The 22,982-nt window shown below is 37.4% G+C and overlaps 1 protein-coding gene and 1 long non-coding RNA gene across 2 annotated transcripts in view; one reads left to right on the plus strand and one right to left on the minus strand.

The window, feature by feature from the left end:
* The window catches only part of LOC102147722 (uncharacterized), a 113,271-nt gene that overhangs the window by 89,553 nt on the left and 736 nt on the right, over nt 1–22,982 (minus strand). The gene's annotated exons all lie outside the window — the stretch shown is intronic.
* Nucleotides 1–22,982, plus strand: part of DPH5 (diphthamide biosynthesis 5) — a 62,812-nt gene that overhangs the window by 3,864 nt on the left and 35,966 nt on the right. The gene's annotated exons all lie outside the window — the stretch shown is intronic.

Raw genomic sequence — 22,982 nt, forward strand, 5'->3', positions numbered from 1 at the left:
AATAAGAAATGTATATTTGGTCTTTGTCCACTGTTCCTGGCACATAACTCCTAAAACTTTATAGTTTCCTGTATAAGATCCAGAGAGACATCTTTTTTGTTATAATGTCTGGCCTTTTGTCATTGGTTGCTGAAATAGCTGCAGAGCCATAAAGGTGAAAGGAGTGTCTTGTTATTCACAAGCCCCTTTCAAGCACATCAGAGTTTGTTAGTGAGATGACTTTTGGAAATCTCCTAAGGATGGGGGCTGGTTGCTAGGGGAAGCAACCATGATGAAAGGGTTGGAACTTTCAATCCCACCCTAGACCTCTGCAGAGGGGAGAAGGGCTGGAAGGTTGGATCAATGACCAATGCCCAGTGACTTAATCAATCATGCCTATGTAATGGACCCTCCATATAAACCCAAAAGGAGGGGATTCAGAGAGCTTCTGGAGATGGTGGGAGAGTGGTAAGCCCAGAGAGCTTGGAAGCATTGTGGCCCTTTCCACATATCTTGCTATACATTTCTTCCATCTGGCTGTTGCTGAGTTATATCCTTTTATAATAAACCAGTAATCTAGTAAGTTCTATGAGCTGCTCTAGCAAGTTACCCGAACCCAAAGAGGGGGTGGAGGGAACCTCCGACCCAGAGCCAGTTGGTCAAAAGCACAAGTAACAACCTGGACTTGTGACTGGCCTCTGAAGTGGGGGCAGTCTTACGGGACTGAGTCCTTAACTCGTGGGATCTGACACTATCTCCAAGTAGATAGTGTCAGCACTGAGTTAAATTTGTGGGACACCCAGTCAGTGTCTGCTGAGAATTGGAGAACTGCTTGGTTTTGGAAAAAACACACATCATAGCTGGGGACCTACTACTTGTGATTTGTGTGCGAAGTTGGGGGAAGTCTTGTGAGAATGAGCCCTTAACCTGTGGCGTCTGTGCTAACTCAGGTTAGTGTCAGAATTGAAGTGAATTGAGTGAATTGACACTCAGCTGGAGTCAGAGAATTAATTGCTGTAGGAAAAAAACCCCACACACCCAGGTGTTAGAGATAGTATGGTAGTAGTGTAAGAGTAAAAGAGAAATGGAGTTTTCCCTCTAAGAAGGATTTAATTATTTATTCAGATACAAGTCTTTTGTCAGATATATGTATTTTGAATATTTTCTCTAAATCTGTGGCTTGACTTTTCACTTAATAACATCTTTTGATGAGCAGATTATAATTTTGATGAAGTTTCATTTTATCAATCTTTTTTCTTTAGGGTTAGTGCTTTTTTGTACCTTTAATAAGAAATTACTTTCTGATTTGTTCTTTAGTTTTAAAAATTAACAGTTAATGAATAATAATATATTTCAATTTTAAAGATATAAAAGTTCAGTAAAATATTATACATCATAGTTTACACTGTTTCATTAATTTTCAAACACAACTATAAACTCAAAGTGGTCACATAAAATGACAGAATTGAAGTAATTTAAGTTCTATTTCTTTGCCTTTAAATCACTGTACTATCATTTATTTTGAATCTATTATTTTAAAAAAGGACTCTGTATGTAGTATCACATGGGTTAGAGATATGAGCTGCACCTGAAGAAAATTCAAATGATTTCTAACCGTTATAAATCCCTAACCAAGGGTTGGCAAACTTTTCTGTAAGGGTCCAGATAGTAAATACTTCAGGCTTTGCAAGCTGTGCATGGTCTCTATAGCAACTTAACTTAGCCGCCCCAGTGTGAAAGCCACCACAGACAATATGTAAACAAAAGAACACGACTGTGTGCCAATAAAGCTTTATTTACGGGCACTGAAATTTGAATTTCATATATGATTTTCATGTCACAAAATATTGTTCTTCTTTTGATTTCAATCATTTACAAATCTAAAAACCATTCTTCACTCACAGGCTGCACAAAAACAGGCGGCAGGCAGATTTGGCCTGAGGTCTATAGTTTGCTGCCCCCTGGCCAAGGGAAAGTTCAGTTTTATTAATATTCCTTGTCTCGCTTTGTGGGACAGGTTTACATCTAGTTCACCCTTACACTGAATACAGCCCTTTGAGTTCAGATCGCTTTACAAGAGAGGTGGCTCATTTCACCGCCCAACTTTGGTAGGCTGGAGAGTTTGTCTCCAGCACTCAGGAGCCTGAATTGTGCAAATGGAGCTCAGGGTCCAAACGCTTTTGAACAAATTCCTAGGGCAAAGGAAGCCTAAGTGCTACTTTCTCTAAGTTTCTGTCTTCATTTTGCTTTTGGCCTCTGAATTTTGAAAAATTTCTTGTCAGCTCAGTTATACATTTTATCCATCATCTATTGCCATTTTCAGTAGGAGGGTTATTCAGAGTATTTTGCCATTCTGTAGAAACAGAGATCTTCTAATCAGAAGAAATTTTTATACACACTACCCAAAAGCTATGTGTCATTTTTACCCTCTTTCCTTAACTTATAATTTTTCAAAGTTTTGGAGGTTAAAGTCCTAGGGAGATTTTTAAGTTTCTTCCTAGGAGTTATCCTTCACTCAGGCTATCTCTTAAGAAGAAAAAGTATCAATATTGGTAAAATAGATTTAATACCTCTTGGCTACTTAAGTACCTATAAGTGTAGGCAGAAACCTTAATCAAGACTTAATTACTCTTTACAAACAAAATGTAAATCTATTATAAATGGTAAACAGAATTTTAAATTAAATCAATAAGAAGTACCAAATAGAGGAAACAACATTTTTAAAGAAGAGATCATTTTGTCTATTCAATCTTATTTGTTTGATGTAGGACTCAACAGGATTTCACAGGCCATCAGCTTTATAAGAATGATCATTCAAGTTTTATTCTATTTATATGCTCTTAACTGTCCACACTAGCACAATTTCTGAAACATATTCTCTAAACAAAGCTGTTGTAATCTAATTAAGAAGTATTTCCTAATTCTGATAATTTTCCTTGTATGGACAGCCTTTAACAGACTTTACCAAGTGGAAATTTCTGCAGTTTTTAAGCATCACTCAGACTTTTAATGTGTACATAAATTCCAAATTCCTTGGGCCCCCCCCCCTTTTTTGGTGAAAACATTTATTTTCTTAGCAAATTTTAATTATACAATAGTGTTATCAACTATAGTCACCATGCTATATATTAGATCTTCAGACTTTATTCATTTTATAGCTGAAAGTTTGTATCCTTTTACCAACCTCTCCCTATTTCTCTCACCCTCTAGTCCCTGGCAACAACTTTTCTACTCTGTTCCAATGAGTTTGATGCTTTCTTTCTTTAAGATGTAACATGTAATTTGTAGATGTAATCATGTAACATGTAATCATGTAAGATGTAACATGTAAGTATTTATCTTTGTCTGGTTTATTTCACTTAGCATAATGCCCTCAAGTTTCATCCATGTTGTTGTAAATAGCAGGATTTCCTTATTTTTCATGGCTGAGTAATATTCCATTGTACACATATGTCTCATTTTGTTTATCCATTCATCTGTTGATGGACACTTAGATTGTTTCCAATCCTGGCTACTATGAATGATGCTGCAAGGAACACAGGAGTGCAAATATCTCCTTGATATTGTTTTCATTTCCTTTGGACCATGGCCGTTTCTTGATATGATTAAAACTAACAACATAATTTAGGTTTTGCACATGTTTCAGTTTTGGTGGCCAGGCTTGCTTTTCTTTTAGATGGTCTAAGGCTGTTGTAAAAGAATGTGGCTGTCCGTTGTCCCTGATTCCTGTGAGGTAGCCTCTAAATCCTTGGAATTTCTCCAGTGACAGGAGTGTCTTTGTTATTCATGGTTGGGTCCCAGAGAGTTCACCCTAAAGAGATGACTCATGATGGGGGCTGGACATGCCAGAAAGATCAATCATGTGATTAGAAGGTTGGGATTTTGAGCCACATGATATCAGCCCAACCTCCAGGGAAGGGGAAATGGAGATTAAGTGCAACCTCATGGCCAGTGATTCAGTCAATCATGCCTACATAATGAAACCTCAATATAAACCCTGGACACTGAAGTTCAGATAAGCCTCCCTCGTTAGTGATACTCTGTGAACTGCTACACACCAATGTTCATATCAGTGTGTTCTAACTCCATGGGGAGAGGACATAAATTTCACATTTGGGGCACTCCCAGATTTCACCCTGTGTGTTTCTGCTTTTGGCTGGTTCTGATTTGTGTTTGTGTCTTTTTTGCTATAACAAAACTATAATCTAAGAACAGTGCTTTCCTGCGTTCTGTGAGTTGTTCTAGTAAATAATCAAACTGAGGGGGTCATGAGAAACTTCCAAATTTGTAATCAGCTGGTCCAAAGTGAGAGTAGCCCTGGGAATTCCCAAGCTTGCAGCTGTGTCTGAAATGAGGGCAGTCTTGTGGAAGACTGTGCCCTTAACTTATCATGTTTGTCCTAACTCTGGGTAATTAGTGTCAGAATTGCATTGCAAAGGCTTTACAATATTTACTGCCACATGTACTCCTGAGCTACCTTCTCTTATCACTAAGTTCTTTGGTTCATATATAAATTTTGACCTTTTTTTTTTTTTGGATCAAAGCATTTTATTGAGGGGCTTTGGAGGAGGGTCATAGGGCTGCGAGCACAATGAGATCTGACGTCCTCGGCCCAGCTGGGATCTCCCCAGCTTCAGAGTCACTTAAATGAGCTGTGACTATTTTTAAAGAATAAACCTATTTTGCATCATATAAAATATTTTAGAAAGCAATGTAATTGTAGATAGTAGTGATTATTTCTGAAGTAAATGAGATATCAGACATATTTTTATCCCATAAACTTTTATTAAGTTTATTTCATAGGTACATCCTAGTTGGCAGGATACAAAGACAAACATAATTCCTACTGTCAGGGGGTTTACAGCCTAGGAGAGACTCAGACAAACCCATTACAGTAGAATTAATCAGTGCTATTAAGAAAAATATGAAATAGGAAGTATGACAATGCCAAACGAGTGGACGAGAAAGAAAAGCAGAGGCTTCAAAGAAGTGACATCAGGACTGAAGTATGAGAGTTGAGCAGGGAACAGCCGAAAGGAAGGTGTAAGAAGGGGAAAAGAGTGTAGCACAGAAGGTGGAGAGTGGAGAATTCCCTGGGACCTGATACAAAGTTGGACTGCACATAGGAGAAGTAAGAGTTGCTGTTAGATAGAAACACTGAGGCTAGAATGTAAAATGCCTTATCTACACTACGCCAAGAAGTTTGGATTTTATCTTGAATGTAGTGGAGAAGCACTGAAGGATTTCAAGCAGGGGAATAAAACAATAAGAAATATATTTCAGAAAAAAATTTTTGGAACACTGTTACAAACAGATTAAATATCAGATGAGATTGGAATCAGTTTTAGGAAGTAGGAAGTAATTCTGGAGTAAGGCCTTGGAATTAGGATAAAAAGAATGAATTAAATCAAGAGATACTAAGAAAGTAAAATTGGATTAGATTATACTGAGTTTGAGGGCATAAACACTTGGCGAGGCATGAGGGTGTGGTCTGGATGGTGCTTCTCTTCACTAAAGGGAATTCAGGAAGAAAAGTATCATGGTGGGAAGAGTAGAGTTCAAGTTTTACACATACTGAGATGCTGTGGGAGAACTAAGCATAGCAGACGCATAGTTGAACATATGGGATGGCAGCTCAGGAAAGAAATTACAAGTAAAAATATAGATATGTTTGTATAGAAAATACAGAAAGTCATAACCTTAAAAGTGATTTTGGAGACATGAGAGTGAATAAGATCATTAAGGAGGAGTTTGTCGAGTAAGGAAAGAATAACACCAAGAAAGGAATCCTGAGAACACCAATATTTGAGAAGTAGACAGAATTAGAAGATAGATAAATTCAAGAGAAATGGTATCAGAAAAACCAAGGAAGGATTGATCAACAGAGTCAAAAGCTGCACAGCTCCAGTAGCAGAATGTCCCCTGGTTTGATAACACAGGTCATTAGAGACCATGGCAAGAATAGTTTCATCGTAGTAGGGATGGAAAGTCAGATAAAATGGATTAAGACAAAAGCAGAGATGAAGAATTTGAGACAACCTCTGACTTTTTTCAAAACGTTTGTGTGTGAAAGGAAGGAAAAGTATTGAGAAATAGCTAGTGGGGTCAACAATTAGAGGAAGGTTGCTCTGATTATTTTTAAGATGGGTACACCTTACTGTATGCTGAAGGGAAAAAGCCATCAGGGAGGGAGTAGTTGAAATTATGGAAGAGGATAATAGATGAAGCTAGGTCTCTGTGATTGGGGAGAAGAGATTTGGAGAAGGGGTAGAGGGATACACGTTCAACAAACAAGATGCGGAATACTGTATTCTGAGTGAAAAACAACAACAATGGTAGGGGAGCCACTACAAAGAGAAACTTAAGTTACAATTCAGAGAGAAACTACAGACAGGGAAGTCACTGACAATGGAAAGCCTATTGAGCCTGCTAATCTTTGAAAATGACACAAAACAAGCAACAATTTATGTACATTCTCTACAGAAAAACATCATGCAAAATATTAGGCCCAAAGAATAAGAAGTGTTTCCAAGCCATGTTTCCTTTTCCTGAGGAAGCCAGGAATTAACTATTCCAATGGATACATAAGTAAAGATTCTGTTTCTGCTGAGCATGCGAAGGCATGGCCATACTGCAGAGGTGTATTTGTACTTTAAACAAGTAATCACTATTCATTTTTTCTCTCAAAACAGTTTTATAAAAATAGCCCACAAAAACTGACTGAATTCGTCCTATAACTAAAATTTTACAATAGAACTTTGGCAGTTTTCATGAAAAAAAAAAAAACCAAACAAATAAATAAAGCCACTCTGAAATGATGGTGTCACGTGGCTGGCTAGAATCCTCAGAAGGTGAGCAACTCATTTCGGGGCACGCCAACCCCACAGGGTGACCTGAATCAAATTTAGGCCTCTAGAAATTACAAATTACTTCATGTGACGGACCTTCAAAGTTGCTTGCAAATTAGGAAATCAAACTCAGGATACCAAGTATCTATTTATTTCATTCATTTAATAAAGAAACATTATTTCTTTCAACAAAGAAATTTTATATGCCAAGTCTTGTTTCAGTTACAAAAATCAGAATAACTGCCTCTACCTTCACTGGTAGACCTGAAAGCAAAGAATTACTCTAAGAGGGTCTGCACTGCTAGGTGTAGGACTAGGAACATAGAAAAGTCACTGCTTTATGTTCGAGAGCGTAAGAAAGGTTTTTTGGAGCCAAGCCTATAAAGTGACTTGTGGAAATGAATAGAAGTCTACCTGGAGGATGGATCTGGGGGTTCTCCAGGGAGTGAGAACAACATGTGCAAAATGGTGACGGTCAGAAAAGCTTGACTTCTTTTTAGAGAAAACACTACTGCAGTGTAAAGGACGGGTTAGGGTAAGAATCGAGATAAGGAGGCAAATCAGGAGGCTACTCCACAGGCGAGGTGAGAAATGACAAAAGACAGAATTAAAGTTTGAGCAGTGGGGAGTACTGGAAAGATTCAAGAGCTCTTTAGGAGACAAAGCTGAAAAGATATGGAGAGCAATTGGGGGTAAGAGAAAGCACTCAGGGTGACTCCAGAATCTCCGTTTTGGGGTAACTAGATGCATCCCTGTGTGACTAACTAAAGTGGAAATCACAGATGGAGAAGCATGTGTTATTTTAATGTCCCCGTAGTTCCAGCCCACAAACTAACTTGAACAAATTTCTTCCAATGGGGTCCATGTAATAGCTGGAACCTTTTCATATCATGATTAGTAAAACTGCAGTTATTCCGCAGTATCAGAAAAGAATGAGATCTTAATAATAAATATCAAAATATAAAATATAGACTTCAATAAAGAGATGAGCCTCAGAGGCCTGAGAGCTGGTCAAACATATCCACACATAAGGAGATAAGGCTGAACTTTTCCAGGCAGTAAGGAAAAGCAACTGGACTGTAGCTTAATAAGTGCTTTTAATGCACAGAAAGAATATATCACTATGAAAAGGTCAGCCCAGAAAACAGGGTGCAGAAAGGGAACTTACGGATATGGGGCTCACAAGAATTCCATTAACTTGTAAGCTGTGTGGAAGATTGGTATTTCCTTACATCTTCCCAGAATCTAGGTAATTATACCCACTTACCCCTATGGATTTTATGCTCATCAAGTAACCTTCAAATTGGTATGTGAAAGAAGGAATGTCTTAATTAGGAATATACATTCCCCACTTCTCCCCAAAATTAATAAAGTTGACAAAACGACAGCCAGATTTTTGTATATCAGAAACAGGTAGATGTGGTTAGTATTACCACATTGCTAAGAAACTGGTATTCTGGGTAACCTGGAAAATCTACTTAACATGTTTGCAAGGCTGAAGTCTATCTGCTATGCTGTCCCCATCTGCAGCAAGTTGGGCTCCCTGGACAACATCCCACCAGACTCTCCCCAGACCACTGCATAAATAAACTCTGGTTATCTGGTGACCGGTCAAGCATCCAGAAAGAGCTTCCATGTGTCACCTGGATATTATAAAAAGAAGAGAATTAGACCAAGCTATTAGAGCAGTATCCAGTTTAATTAACCTCTTTTTCCCTCTGTTCTCCTGATGTACGGCTTGTACCTCTATTACAGCATACATCACTGTATTATCATGTTATCTCTATGGAACACAGTTATTTATGCTGTTTTCCCACTTGAATATAATCTCTAGAGGGTACAGATAATAACTTATGTCCCTAAGAGTACAGAACACATAGCCTACACGTGACAGGCACTCAATATTTGTTGTATTGAACCAGGCACAATTAAGGACAATTAGGTATTATCAGGCTTCAAATTAGTTGTGAAAAAAATTAAGATAAATTTCTGCATGTGATGAACATTCATAAATGTACAAGAATCTGTCAAAAATGTGATCCTCCAGAAATGAGTAAGTTTAGCTCAGGGGACTTTTTGGGAGAGGGGTGTAAAAGTATTTCAAATGACTTGCAGAAATGAATAATAATCTCAACTTTTCTATGCCTATTTATGCCTGCATCCAGTTGGTTACAAGAGGCAAGAAAAATCCCACAGATCATTCTAGTTTTGTTGAATTTCACCATAAAATGGGGTTTATGTTTATAATAATGAAATGTTATGACAGCCCCAGAAAGACTAAATGAGAGCTTTTCTAGGATCCATTTCTTTGTGGTTTTAAACACTATTTAGCTGTATAGAGAGTACTGTCAACTTAGATCTGAATTTAGCTTTATTTTCTTGACATTTGACACGAACTTCTAAAAGTAAGAAACAGGTTCCAGTTTGGATCAACTCCAGGTTTTAATCAGTCCCTGCTCTCCCCTCCCCCGCTCAATTATGATCATGTTCACCCACATTGATTTATACAGTCAACACATCGCAACTTACTTTGCTATTGAGTAGACTCAAGACTGATTATCACCTCATGCATAAACCACTACAATAGTTTACATCAAATAACTTTCCCATTTCTAGCCTCTCCCTTCTCAGTTCCATTAAGCCTATCTTTACTTGACTGCTCTTGCTAGGCAGCACTTTCACCAAGACATTCTACAAATATTCACTGAACATCTATTATGAGCAAAGCACTGATACAGGTGTCACAGAGAATATAAAGAGAAATAAAACACTGCCCTTGCCATTAAAATCCAACTAACTAGAGAGATAACATACAATAGTAACAAAATATTAAAGGAAATCAAAAGAGGAATAAAGGAAAAAAATTGCAGCTTAGGTGAGGTGGGATGGCACCACAGATGAGGGGCTTCTAAACTAGAACTTAAAGGATAAGACTCCTTTAAGATAAAGTAGAGAATGAGAATTCCAGATGGGAAGCAAGAACCTGAGCCACGGGTGGCTGTAAAATTTGAGACAAATTAATCAGAAGCAAGATACAAAGCAGACGAGATCAAATAAAGACGACCACAAACACTGGCAAGAATCTCAGCACAGGCTATCCAGTGAAGACCACTCTTTAACTGCTATTGCAGCACGCAACGATATGGCATGTATCATTAATTTAAACCAAAAACAGACAAAAAAATCAAGTGACACAAGATCCAGGGTATTTATCCAAGCAGCAACATAGCAGGTGATTAACAATAGTTTAAGAAATAGACAACTGGTCACTGGGCCACCATACACAGTTGGGCAGCTTGTATGTAGTTTATGTAAGTGACACTTCCTGAAGTTGTGCAGTGCACAACCTGTTCAAAAGTACTCAGTGACCCTGACAGTTTCAGAGAGGTGAGTACTTAGCTTTGTGGGGGTCCAGCTTTGCAAAAGGGAGCTCACTCATGGGGAGAAGGGGATGAGGGCAAGAAATTTCAGTCAGAAGACTGAAAGCAGTTGTATGGTTCAATCTCTTGAAATAACAAGGCAGAGATGCAGGCCCTGATGAACCAGGTATAAGCAAGAAACTCTGTTATGGAGTTACTGAACTCTATTACCAAATTCTATTACTCTAAACACAGGGAGGTCAGACAGGAGCCCAGATAACGGAAAAGTGAATAACTAATGTTGAGTGATGCAAGTATCATGATTAGTACAATTCTGGGTGTGACTTCTATGTAGGAATTCTTACAGCTTCTTTAAGAAAAGGATTCATGCCAGGGTCTCACACCAAGATGCCACTAACACCACAACTTACTGATGGAGTTTAATTGGCCACAGAACAAAATTATTAGGAACTAAAACATGTCACCATCATTATTTAAGAAAAAAAATGTTTAAATCCTTATTTTTTAAGTTACTAATACCACTTTTGCTTTCTTTCATTACAAATAACATTTCAGCTACATTATAATTTTTAAAAACTTTGAGCTTTCATCTGGAAATCTGTATGTTTTCTGAGTACAAATATTCTAATTGCAAATTCACTTTTTTGGAGGGATGAGAGAGAATGGTCCTACAGTGCAATTTTACTTAGACACACGGAAATTATATAAAACCAACTGTAAAAACAGAAAAAAATCTTTGTTTGGTAGTAATATCAGCTAATGTTAATTGTGTACAATCATGCACTGCTTAAGGATGGGGATACATCCTGAGAAATGTGTCATTAGGCAATTTTGTCATTGTGTGAACATTATCGAGTGTATTTACACAAACAGAGGTGGTGCAGCCAACTATACACCTAGACTATATGGTATAGCTTATTGCTCCTAGGCTACAAACCTGTACAGCATGTTACTGGACTGAATACTGTAGGCAACTGTAACACAATGGTATTGTGTATCTAAAAGGTACAGTAAAAATATGGTATAAAAGACAAAAAAACGGTACACCTGCATAGGGCTCTTATTGATGAATGGAGCCTGTAGGACTGGAAGTTGCTCTGGGTGAGTCAGTGAGCAAGTGGCGAGTACATGTGAAGGCACTGAACATTACTGTACACTACCATAGACTTACAAACACTGTACACTTAGGCTACACTAAATATATAAAAAAACTTTTTCTTCAATAAATTAACCTTAGCTTACTGTAACTTTATCACTTTTTAATTTTTTAAACTTTTTGACTCTTTTGTAACAACATAATAACACAGCTTAAAACACAAACACATTGTACAGCTATACAAAAATATTTTTTCTTTATATCCTTACTCTAAAAGCTTTTTTCTATTTTTAAAATTTTTAACTTTTTTTTTACTTTTTAAACTTTCTAGTTAAAAACTAAGACACAAACACACACATTAGCCTAGGCCTACACAGGGTAAGGATCCTCAATATCACTGTCTTCCTCCTTCACATCTTGTCCCACTGGAAGGTCCTCAGGGGCAATAATGCATGGAGCCATTGTCTCCTATGATAACAATGCTTCTTCTGGAATACCTCCTGAAGCACCGGCCTGAGGCTCTTCTTGAGGAGGTCTCACTCTTTTCAGAAATATGTCCATGGTGGTTTGCTCAGTTTGTTTTTTTCCATCACACATTTGCTTGTAGGCAGATAGTGCACCATGAACATTTGTGTCTAATAACGAAAATCTTTTGGCGTTAGGGGTCTATGTTTTCAAACTTTTTAAGGAGCTTGTTGAAGTTTGCAAAAGCTTCTGCTAAATGCTTCACTATGAATTTTCTTGGGGGTTCTTCTTTTTCTTCTCCTGCAGTTTCCTTTTCTCTTGCCACTTCTTTAGCTATGCATTCCTGTTGCAGTTTCAACAACTCCTCCTTAGACAATTCCTCAGGAACCACCTCTAGGAGCTCCTCAATGTCATCTTCATCCACACCCAGGTAAAGTTGTTTGCCATCTCAACCAGTCTTGCTTTTTGCAACCTCCTCATCATTGCAAATCCTTTGAAGTCATGGATGAACCTCTTGAGTGTCTTCTTCCAAACGCCATTCATACCCTCCTTGGTGACATCACCCCAAGCCCAAGCAAGGTTCTTGATGCAGTCATAGATGTTGCAGTCCTTCCAGAATTGCACCAGTGTCTTCTCAGTGTCTTCCTTAGTTGCAGCAATAGCCTGGGCAAAGGTCCTCCTCAGGTAGTAGGCCTTAAAAGCTGCTTTCACTCGTTGATCCATTAGTTGGATCAATGAGGTAGTGTTTGGAGGGAAAAAACACCACTTTGATATTGGGATGAAGATCACCAATAAAAAGAGGATGCCCAGTAACGTTATCAACAATAAGCAACATCTTGAAAGGCATATTATTCTCCAAACAGTACTTCTCCATTTGGCTGGCATAGCAATTCAGGAAGGCATCTTGGAAGAGGAGCTGGGTCATCTATGACTTCTTATTGTTCCTGTAGTACACTGGCAGTGTGTGTTTACTGACACGCTTGAAGGTCCTGGGGTTCTCACTGCACCAGATCACAAAGGGTTCCAATTTGTAGCCTACAACGTTGCTCCCAAGCAAGACTGTTACCCTGTCCTTAACAGCCTTGAAATTCGGCATTGACTTGGCCTCCTTATGGATGAAAGTCCTTTCAAGCATCCATTTCCACAATAGGCAGGTTTCACCCATATTGAACATTTGCTCTGGCAACTAACTTTCCTCTACAATCATCTTATCTAGAGTTTCCAAAAATTGTTCAGCTGCCCCCACATCAGCACTCACAGATTCACCGCTTATTTTCACATTATGTAATGAGTAACAACTCGTGAATCGTTTAAGTCCCCCAGACCCAGCAGTAAATCCAACATCATAGTCAGGTCCAGCCTTTTTTTTCCACGTGGCAAAGAAACTTTTTGCTTTGGAGGTGATCATCATGGTGCTGAGAGAGATATGCTTCTGTCTCTGGTCTTCAAACCAGGTCATTAGAAGTTTCTCCATGTCTGATACAGGCCCTTCTCAAATTTTTGTTAGTCGTGTTGCCTTCAATGAAGCAGATCCTTTAACAGCCTCTGTCAGTTTGCTCTTGTTCTTCAAGATTGCAGCTATGGTGGACTGGGACATTACTGACCTGCAACCAATAACCACAACTGCTTTTCTACCTTTGTAGTCCTCAATCACTTTTAATTTTGTTTCCAGGTCAATCACTTGACATGGCCTCTTACTGGCAACATCAGCAGTGGATTTTGTACACTTAGGGGCCATGATGAATAAAACAACATGAGATTAAAGCAAGCACAAGAGAAAACAGTGCAATCAAGAGATGCTACGAACACGAAATGTATAAAGCTGCTGTTGGCATAACACAGCATACTGTTTTACAGTAAAATTTTTTTTAAATAAATAGAAAGCGTACACTCTAAAATAACAATAAAAAGTATAGTATAGGAAATACATAAACCAGTAACATAGCCATTTATTATCATTATCAAATATTATGTAATGTACATAAGTGTATATACTATACTTTTATACGACTGGCAGTGTGGTACGTTTGTTTACATTAGCATCACCACAAATGTGAGTAATGCATTGTGCTGCAACATTATGACGGCTACAACATCACTAGGCAGTAGGAATTTTTCAGCTCCATCATAATCTTATGGGACCAGCACTGCATATGCTCTCTGTCACTGACCAGAATGTTGTTATGCAGCGCATGACTGTACCGCATTGCAGGCCTTCTGATATATATACTCTACTTATATTATCACATTTAATCCTCAAAAACCTCTATAAAGGTAGTAATATTTAAAACGGCGGCTAACATTTATTGAACAATTATTAAGTACAAGACACCATTCAAAGCAATTTATATGTAGTATTATCTCATTTAAGCCACATGACAGTTCTATGAGGTAAGATAACAACCTTTATTATCTGCCTTTTACATGTAACATAACTGAAGATTCAGAAACTCTCCTAAGGTCATGATGCTAGTAAGAGGAGCCAGAATTCAAGTCCTGTAGTCTGACTCCACCGGGCTCTTAATCACAGCTTTTTACAGCTTCTGCAAGTGCCAGGAGCAAAGATATGATTAAAAAAGATTCCGTTTGAGTTGAGACCCCCATAAGCCATTATTTTCAGAAAATCTGATGAGCTCAGATAGTGAGGTTTTCAAAAATGCTGAAAAGAAGTGATGCTACTCAAAGTTACAACAGAAAATATTACAGTAAAACAAACAAAAAACTAAATAAAATAAAGTAAAAAGGAAGGAAATAAGGTTAGGGTGAATCATATCCTAAGTCTGCCTAGGATATAGAAAATGCAAACCATACCCACTCCAGGAAAATTAAGTTTATGGAAATTCTGCAACTTGAGATAGTCAGGGTTTTAATTTTGGTTGAAAAGTTTCTAGATTTATCATGGTGAAAAAAAATCAGTCTGTAAGTATCATAAGTGACGATATTACTAAATCTGAATAGCTCAAGTTCTACACAGTTTATTAGTGTACATATTTAATAACAACTCAGAGAGTGTTTACAAAATTTATATTCTGGTTACATTAATTTCCAGGCTTAAGGAATTGTTGTACTGCTCACTGTTTCATATCAAAATCTGTTAAAGGAAGGAAGGTAGGGAACAAGGAGGAAGACAAAGATACTTATTACTGAGATTTCGAGCCCCAGAAACAAAGCAAAGGCCCACAGATGCAAAGTCTAGGTTGATTCCCAGTCTAGTATTCTTTCCATTCTTTTCTACTTCTTCCCCAGAAGAAAGTTTCTGAATGCTACAGCATGTCTTAGAAATCATCTAGCTAAAAGCATCTATTTTACTGATAGCAAACATGGTCCAAATTCACATAGTGACTGGGAACAGAGTCAGAATAATTGGGCATCCTAACCATGGGTATTCTCTCGGGCATAACTATGTTCTTTAGGTACACACAGTCATCGGTGCGTACACCTTAAGGCTCATTTAAAGAAAGCACCCTAATTTGCAAATAGGTTTACTCACTTAAAAGTACAGATTCAGCACTTAAACACTGTGATGGGGGAAATAAATACTTTTGCCTTAAAAATAAATTTACTGTACACCCTAAACTTACACAAAGTTATGTGCCAACTATATCTCAATACAGCTGGAAAAAAATATTGTTTGGACAAGTAGAGGAAAAAGATTAGAAAATTAAAGTTCAAAATGTTAGTGTTTGTTATCTTTAAAAAAATTCAATTTACTTAAAAGTGTTTTTAATTACTACTGACTTTAAAAACATTTTCATCCAATACAAAAAATGATATTGTTTTATTAATATTAAAGAATAAAGAAGTAAAAAATTAAAGAATAACTCAAGAAAAAAATAAATTACATATGAGGTGATTAACATCATTAATCATCAGGGAACTGCAAATTAAAACCACAATGAGATATCACTACACATCCACTAAAATTCAAAGGACTCACAATACCAAGTATTGGCAAGGATATGGAAGAACTGGAATTCTCATCCATTACTGGCAGGAATGTAAATTGTACAAACTTTGCAAAACTGTTTGGCACTATCTACTAAAGTAAAAACACATATATCCTATATCCTAGCAATTCCAATTCCTGGGCATAGATAACAACAGAAACGAGTTTGCTTGTATCCAACAAAAGACAGATACAATGATGTTCACAGAAGATTCATTCATATTGGCCCCAAACTGAAACAACTTAAATTTCCATCAACAATAGAAAAGATAAATAAAGTGATACAATCATACAACAGAATACTATGCAGCAAGGGAAAACAATGAACTACTGCTACACAAAACAACATGGATGACTCTCACAGAAACAGAGTTGAGCCAAGGAAGCCAACATGAAAGAGTATATATTACATGATTCCATTGGTAAGAACAGGAAAACTAATTTATGGTACTAGAGGTCAAATAATGGTCACCTTGGGGAGGAGAAGGTATTTATTGAGACTGGACAAAAGGGAGACTTCTGGGAAACTGGAAATGTTCCATAACTTGATCTCAGTGATGGGTATATGGTTGTACACTTATGTAAAAATTCATCAAATTGTGCACATAAGATTTCACAAACTTTGCTGTACACAACCTATACCCCATCTCCAAGGCACTCTTTTGTTCAACTTTCTGTGAGATTCATCCATATTGTTTTGCTTAGCAGTAGTTCATTCTTTTTCATTGCTGAATAGTATCGTATGAATGTACCACAATTATTCTTTTTATTGTTGTTGGGCATCTAAAAAAGTTTTTAAAAAATTTAATTTGATTTTTAGATCCCAAATGAACATTTCCTCTGCTCACTTGTAGATTTTGTTCACTAAAGTTCTGAGAAACGAAGTCCATTAATATATTAGCCATCCTCTACTTTAAGCATTAACAAATTGCCAGGCAACATTTACTTGGTGCCAACTGAGTCTACAGTGCTACACTCAATGACGGAATGATAGAAATACAGACAGTTTTTCTCAGAAAGAATACCTCAGAGTATAATAATAACATTTGCTTAAAATGACCCTTTGTGAATCAATAATATTATATCTAGAAGATCAGTCCATAATTAATGAACTATATAATGATTTCATAGAACTTTTGTGAAGGGGGAAAAGAAAGAACCTATTTAGGTGGGATGAATGAGGTTGATTGTCACATTATAATCTGTTGGATGCTGTACATAACTATAAAATGAATTTCAAAGTCTATATCTATAACTGCCAATGTTTATTAAGTCTCACTAAGCCAAGCCCTTTATATGTATTCATTCATTTATCCTCACAATAATCCTATGAGGGATGGTACTATTATCTCTATTATTATTTCACAGAGGAGACAACTCAGGTTTAGAAAGGGAATGCACTACTGAGGGGAAACACGTGAACTTAAACCAAGGTCTGAATGATACCAACATCTGAGCTCTAAACCATTATGAAAAATTCTCTCTGAACAGTTCCTCCTTTATAAACAAAAGATATATAATTTATCTTACGTAGATATGCATTCCTTCATTCAACATATACCTATTGAACACATGTGCCAACCACTGTTCTAGGTGTTTGTTTCACATTAATAAAGCAAACGGACCAAAAAAAATTGCTGTCCTTGTGCTGCTCATATTCTAGGAGGACATGGACACCAAACATAAGTAAGTAAATTATACAGTTATGTTAGAAGGTGAACAGTGCTATGGGGGGAAAGAGCAGGTGAAGTGATTGGAAGTGTGAGTTAGAGTCTTACACAGGTTAGGCCTCACTGAGGAGGTGAATTTTGAGCAAACACTTCAAGGAATTGGGACTAGAGCCATACAGATATCTGTAGGAGGTGGGGGTGGGGAGAAAAGCAGAAACTGAGGTCAGAGAAGTAGAGGAGAGGTGTAGTGATGGGGTGAGGGGGTGGGGACTAATCTAGAGCCTGGCAGACCACTTTAAAGAACCTCGGCTTTTGAGTGAAAAGGAAATCACCTCCCTTCTCCCACCAAATCTTGGCTAATTGAGATATGGCTAAGTGAGATATGTTTCCCTAAATAAAACTTAAAAAGACACTATGCAGTTTTTTAAGCATAGAAAGAATGAAATTATGTATCTTTGATTCTATCTTTTTAGCAAAAGACTTTGTAGGAATTAATTGCCAAGTATAAAAATGGGTTAGAAACAAAGAAAAAAATTATACACACACACACACACACACACACACGCACGGAAACATCCTGGGGAGCTACTTACTTTACAAAAACATAGGGCTCTAAGTGACTTTCTTACAATCAGTCCACATGGTTACTCTCTCAATCTATTAAGCTAGGGGTACTGACTACAATAAAAATTCCCATATTTTTCACAAAAAATAACACTACTCATGGAGGGTTTTTAAAAAAATTATTATTACGCAATTGCATGGTCACATAGTGTAAAATGTGTAGATTAGTAAATAAGGTCACTGAATAAAGAAAAAGTGACCTTTTTCCCTAAGATAATGTACAGTAAAATAATTTCAAACCTTGTCTTAATCTTAGTAAATATAACTCCTTCTCCTAAAGCAATGCTATCTTTAGTTAGAACTTATTTGTGAATTGTTAGAAAATAATAACTATCAATCAACTTAGGGTCTCTAAGCTCTACGAATATTAATCAAGATTTCCTCTAACAAAGAGACAATGTCTGGAACATGTAGGTTAAAAGGCCAGCTGCAGAGTAAAATAATATTCTCTATTCACAATAAGGTCAGCTGGAGTTTACCCAGTAGCCCTGATATCTTTTTTTCAATAGACAAACAACGAGCTCAAATAGGAAAACTGAAGGATAATTTCTTTTAGATGTAAGGTAATTACAATTTGCTCATAATGTAAGGCAGTGCCTCAATTACGTTATCACTTTAAAATAAAACTATTATATGATGCATTTATGACAATGAAATGCAAAAGTCATCGCTATTAACCTCTTACATCTACTGCGTGAAGTTCTCAGATTAGATTTAAGGAAAAATTTCTGACAGTAAAGGTACTAAAAATGAGTTACTAACAAAGGTTATAAAGACATCTGAAAGACCTTTCAGGAAAAGCATTGATGTTCACCCTCATGGATGATCTGGTATTGTCCTACATATTAAAGCAGAACAGAAAGCAGAAAACTCTTCAAGCCTCATCTATCCTTGTTATTCTTTCAACTAAAAAGGCTTTTACTTCTTCCTTTTGTTTTGTGCTAGAATCATGGATCTCTATAACCATTCCCCCTTTCTGCTGCTAAATATGAGATTTCAAATTTGCTATGACAGTGTAAATATGTATTCTATCTGCTTTCATTATCATAAGATAATGCTACAGTGTTGATTAAATACTAATTTGAAACTGTTTTAAAGCAAAATTCTCAAAGCCCCCCCTAAATTTGGTGAAGAAATGATATCACTTAATCAGCTATATGCTTAGGTATGTTTTGCTAATTTGTTACCCATATGAGGGGTATATCTTTCACGAAAATGCAATCATATGCAGACTTATGTCTGCAACTCCCTTGGAAATGCATCAGAAAAATAACATGAGTTGAAGGCTGATGGATGGCTAAATATGTGATACGGTAAACACAGCAAAATGTTAATATTGTAGAATCTAGGAGATGGCTATATGTAAACACTTACTGTAAAACTGTCTCAACTTTTCTCTACATTTGAAATGGTTAATACATTGTTGGGGAAAACGCAATCATATTTGAAAACTCTTTTAAACGGCAAGGGAGAAACATCCAAATCACGAAGAATAATTCTACAAAAAAAAGACTAAGCAAGACTTTGAGCTTATATCTGTTGAGGTGGGGAAGAAAAAAGATTGCCATAATATCTTTACTTTATCAACCTCAAGAAAAGTCCCCAAAATTTACACTCCTATTGAGAAATGAAGGCAGCTAAAAAGGTTTGCTTGTTAAGAATTCTATAGTGAAAATAAGTTCCTTTGACTGAATTTTGAAGAGGAAAAACTGCAACTACTTTTCTCTCTAAAAATATGTTATTTCTTTACCCAGAATAACTTCATTTTCAACAAAGATTTCCTGAAAGGAGATAAAGTACACCTTCCTTTGGATTATTCTTTTTGCCACTGTCCTTTCACTGTGAATCTACCTGAAATTACTAAGAAAATCTGCAAACAAAAAATGACCAGTACCATGGAAAATTTACCTACTTTATAATGTGCATATAAAGTACATGTGATATGTGTCATAAGGCTTTCAGCATAAATGACTTTCCAAAGTATCACGAGCAAGGAATGTTTATGCTTGATATTCCACCAATGACTTTTTGGTAGTCATTGAAAGTATACCACTCCTTGCATTTCATAAAGATAGAAAAATACATCATAACTCAAAGAAATTGCTCAGCTAATAGCGGATACACAATGATCTATTTAACAAACATTTATTGAATACCTACTATGTGCCAGACACCATGCTAAGCCTTAGGGATGAGTAAGATATGAATAAAATACAGTCCTGACTTCATGAAATCTATGGTTTGGTAAAGAAAACATACAAATGGACAATTATAAAATATTTAAATTGACCAATAAGTATATGCATAGAGTATTATTGTAGTAAAAAGGAGGTACCTAACCTAGGCCAAGGATCTCTGGGAAGGCTTCCTGAGTTTAGTCTTAAAGAATGAATAGCCGTGATTTAGGCAGGAGAGAATGAGAGAAAGTATTCCAGGCTGAGGTGGAAGCCCAACTAAAGGCAGAGAGGCACAAAGCAGGATGTTGTGGGCACAGAACAAACAGTATCACCTAAGAAAAACCTCATGGTATGGAGTGGAGAAAGATGAGGCTAGAGAGGTAGGCAGTAGTCACGTCATGGATGATCTTGTGGTATGATCTTGTGGGATATGTTAAGGAGGAGCTGGACTTCCTCTTGGCCTCAAAAGGATTTTAAGAAGGGGAGAGACATTTTCAGATGGTATCTTAGCTAGAACTCCCTGGCCACTGAGAGAAAGATGAATGTGAGGAAGACATGGTGACCAGCTGCAGGAGTGACATGAGGACCTGAACCAAGATCATGATGGTACGTATGGTTTTTATTGAGAAAGACAGGCAGATTGTCAGGTTAAATGTGGGGTGACTTCCATGTGACTGGCTTGCATGAGTCTATAGATGACAATGCCTTCCAAACAAAGAAGATAATACAGAAGGAAAAGCCAAGTTGAAAAGGAAAATGACGGATTCAGCTTTGGATGTATTGAATTTGATATGCCTCTGGGTTATCTAGGTGATTTCCAGCAGAAAGTTAAATATAGGATGCTGAGGGGGAGGTCTGAACGGGAGGTTGAAATTTGAGTCAGCAAAATATTGAGAGAGAACTGAAATTATAAGAGTGAATATTCAAGGTTTTGTATTTGTTTTTAATTTGGGCCATTTTAGGTGTGTAGTAGTATCTTGTTGCAGTTTTTATTTCCCTAATGTCTAATGATGTTTGGCATCTTTTCAAATGCTTATTTGCCATTTATGTATCTCCTTTGGGGATGTGTCTGTTCAAACTTTTTGCCCATGTTTTTTAAATTACTGTGTTTCAAGAGTTCTTCATATATTCTTGTTACAAGTCTTTTATCAGATATATGTTTTGCAAATATTTTCTTTCAGCATGTGACTTCACAGTGCTTCCTGGAGGGCATAAATTTTTATTTTGTTAAAGTCTGTGGGGGACCAGAATTGGCCACCTCAGAATGTCTCTCTTTGCCTTATTATTTTTTAATTTTGTGAGGAAGGTTGGCCCTGAGCTAACATCTGTGCCAATCTTCCTCTATTTTGTATGTAGGATGCCACCACAGCATGGCTTGATGAGCTGGCCATGTCTAGGTCCGCACCTGGGATTCGAAGCTGTGAACTCCAGGCTGCCAAGGCAGAGCATGGGAATCTAACCACTATGCCACCAGGTTGACTCCTCGCCTTATTTTTAAGAACAAAGGCTCTGAAAGAAACTTTGACCTCCCCCACTGTCTAAAAGAAATTTAAAATAAAAGGCCTGTCCCCAGTACAGGCCATCACCATAGATAATTCTGGGTATTGATAGACTGTGAGGGTCCTTGCTAAGCCCATTCTCATCTACCAAACACTCGCTTTTCCATTTCCATGTGAATTGCCTTCCTCCCCTTTGAAGCTCCAAACCACTAGCCCCAACACCTTCCTTCGTCTTTCTGAAGATATTTAAGCTGGCAGCTTGGCCATTCTACAAAGTTACCCAATTTTCCTGGGTTTCTCCCATCTATACACGTTATAAAGCTTTGTTTGATTTTCTCGTGTTATTCTGTCTCATGTCAATTTAACTGGTAGCCCAGCCAGAAGGACCTAGAATGGGTAGAGGAATTCTCTTCCTCCTCTACAAGTCCAATTTATTAATTTTTCTCTTTTCTGCATCATGCTTTTGGTGTTGCACCTAAGAAATCTTTGCCTAAAGAAGGTCACAAATACTTTCTCCTATGTTTTCTTCTGGAAGTTTTATTGTTTTAGGATTTCCATTTGACTCAGGAACCAGCCTAAGGAGACAAGGCCATCTGCAAGTCTCTGGGCCTAACAAGATAAGGCCCTAACAAGATTGGCCCTAACCAAGTGGCAGGCTAGGAGAATCAGCTAGAAGCCACCAAGATCCACATTCCACAGCTTCTGGACTTGCCTGGACTTATGCATGCACCCTAGCACCCAGGAGTCCCCTGAAGTTGACCCAAGCCCCCCATTAGCATAGTAAAAATCACACCCAGGGGTGGAGAGCTAGCATGCTAATGATACAAGCATCACATGTAGTAGCATGTTATATGACAACGCAGGCACGAGCACAACTCCACATCTACATGCCATGACAAAGCACTCCTCCCCAGCCTTTGCCTAATAAGAACGCCACAACCCTGCTCCCTAACGAGCTGGTCACATGCCCCTTTCCTTTCTGCACTGGCTCCCTTGTGTCTCTCCTGCACACAAGCTAATAAACTTTTACTCTTCTACTCTCATTTGTTGTCTCTCTTGATTTCCATCCTAGGGGACAGTAAGAACCCAATGTACTGGTAACACATTTACATCTATGATCCACTTTGAGTTAATTTCTGTTTATGGTGTGAGGAATGGATATGATGAGAGTGGATAGAATCAATCATAAACAGTGTTTAGTATAAGAAGTGCAAAGAGTGACGGAACCTGGGAAGAAAACTTAAGGCCAAGGCTTAAGGAAGCTGAGTTGGGCAAAAAAGACACGAGGCACTGTCGGA

Source organism: Equus caballus, chromosome 5 (genome assembly GCF_041296265.1).
Source record: "Equus caballus isolate H_3958 breed thoroughbred chromosome 5, TB-T2T, whole genome shotgun sequence".
Classification (NCBI taxonomy): domain Eukaryota; kingdom Metazoa; phylum Chordata; class Mammalia; order Perissodactyla; family Equidae; genus Equus; species Equus caballus.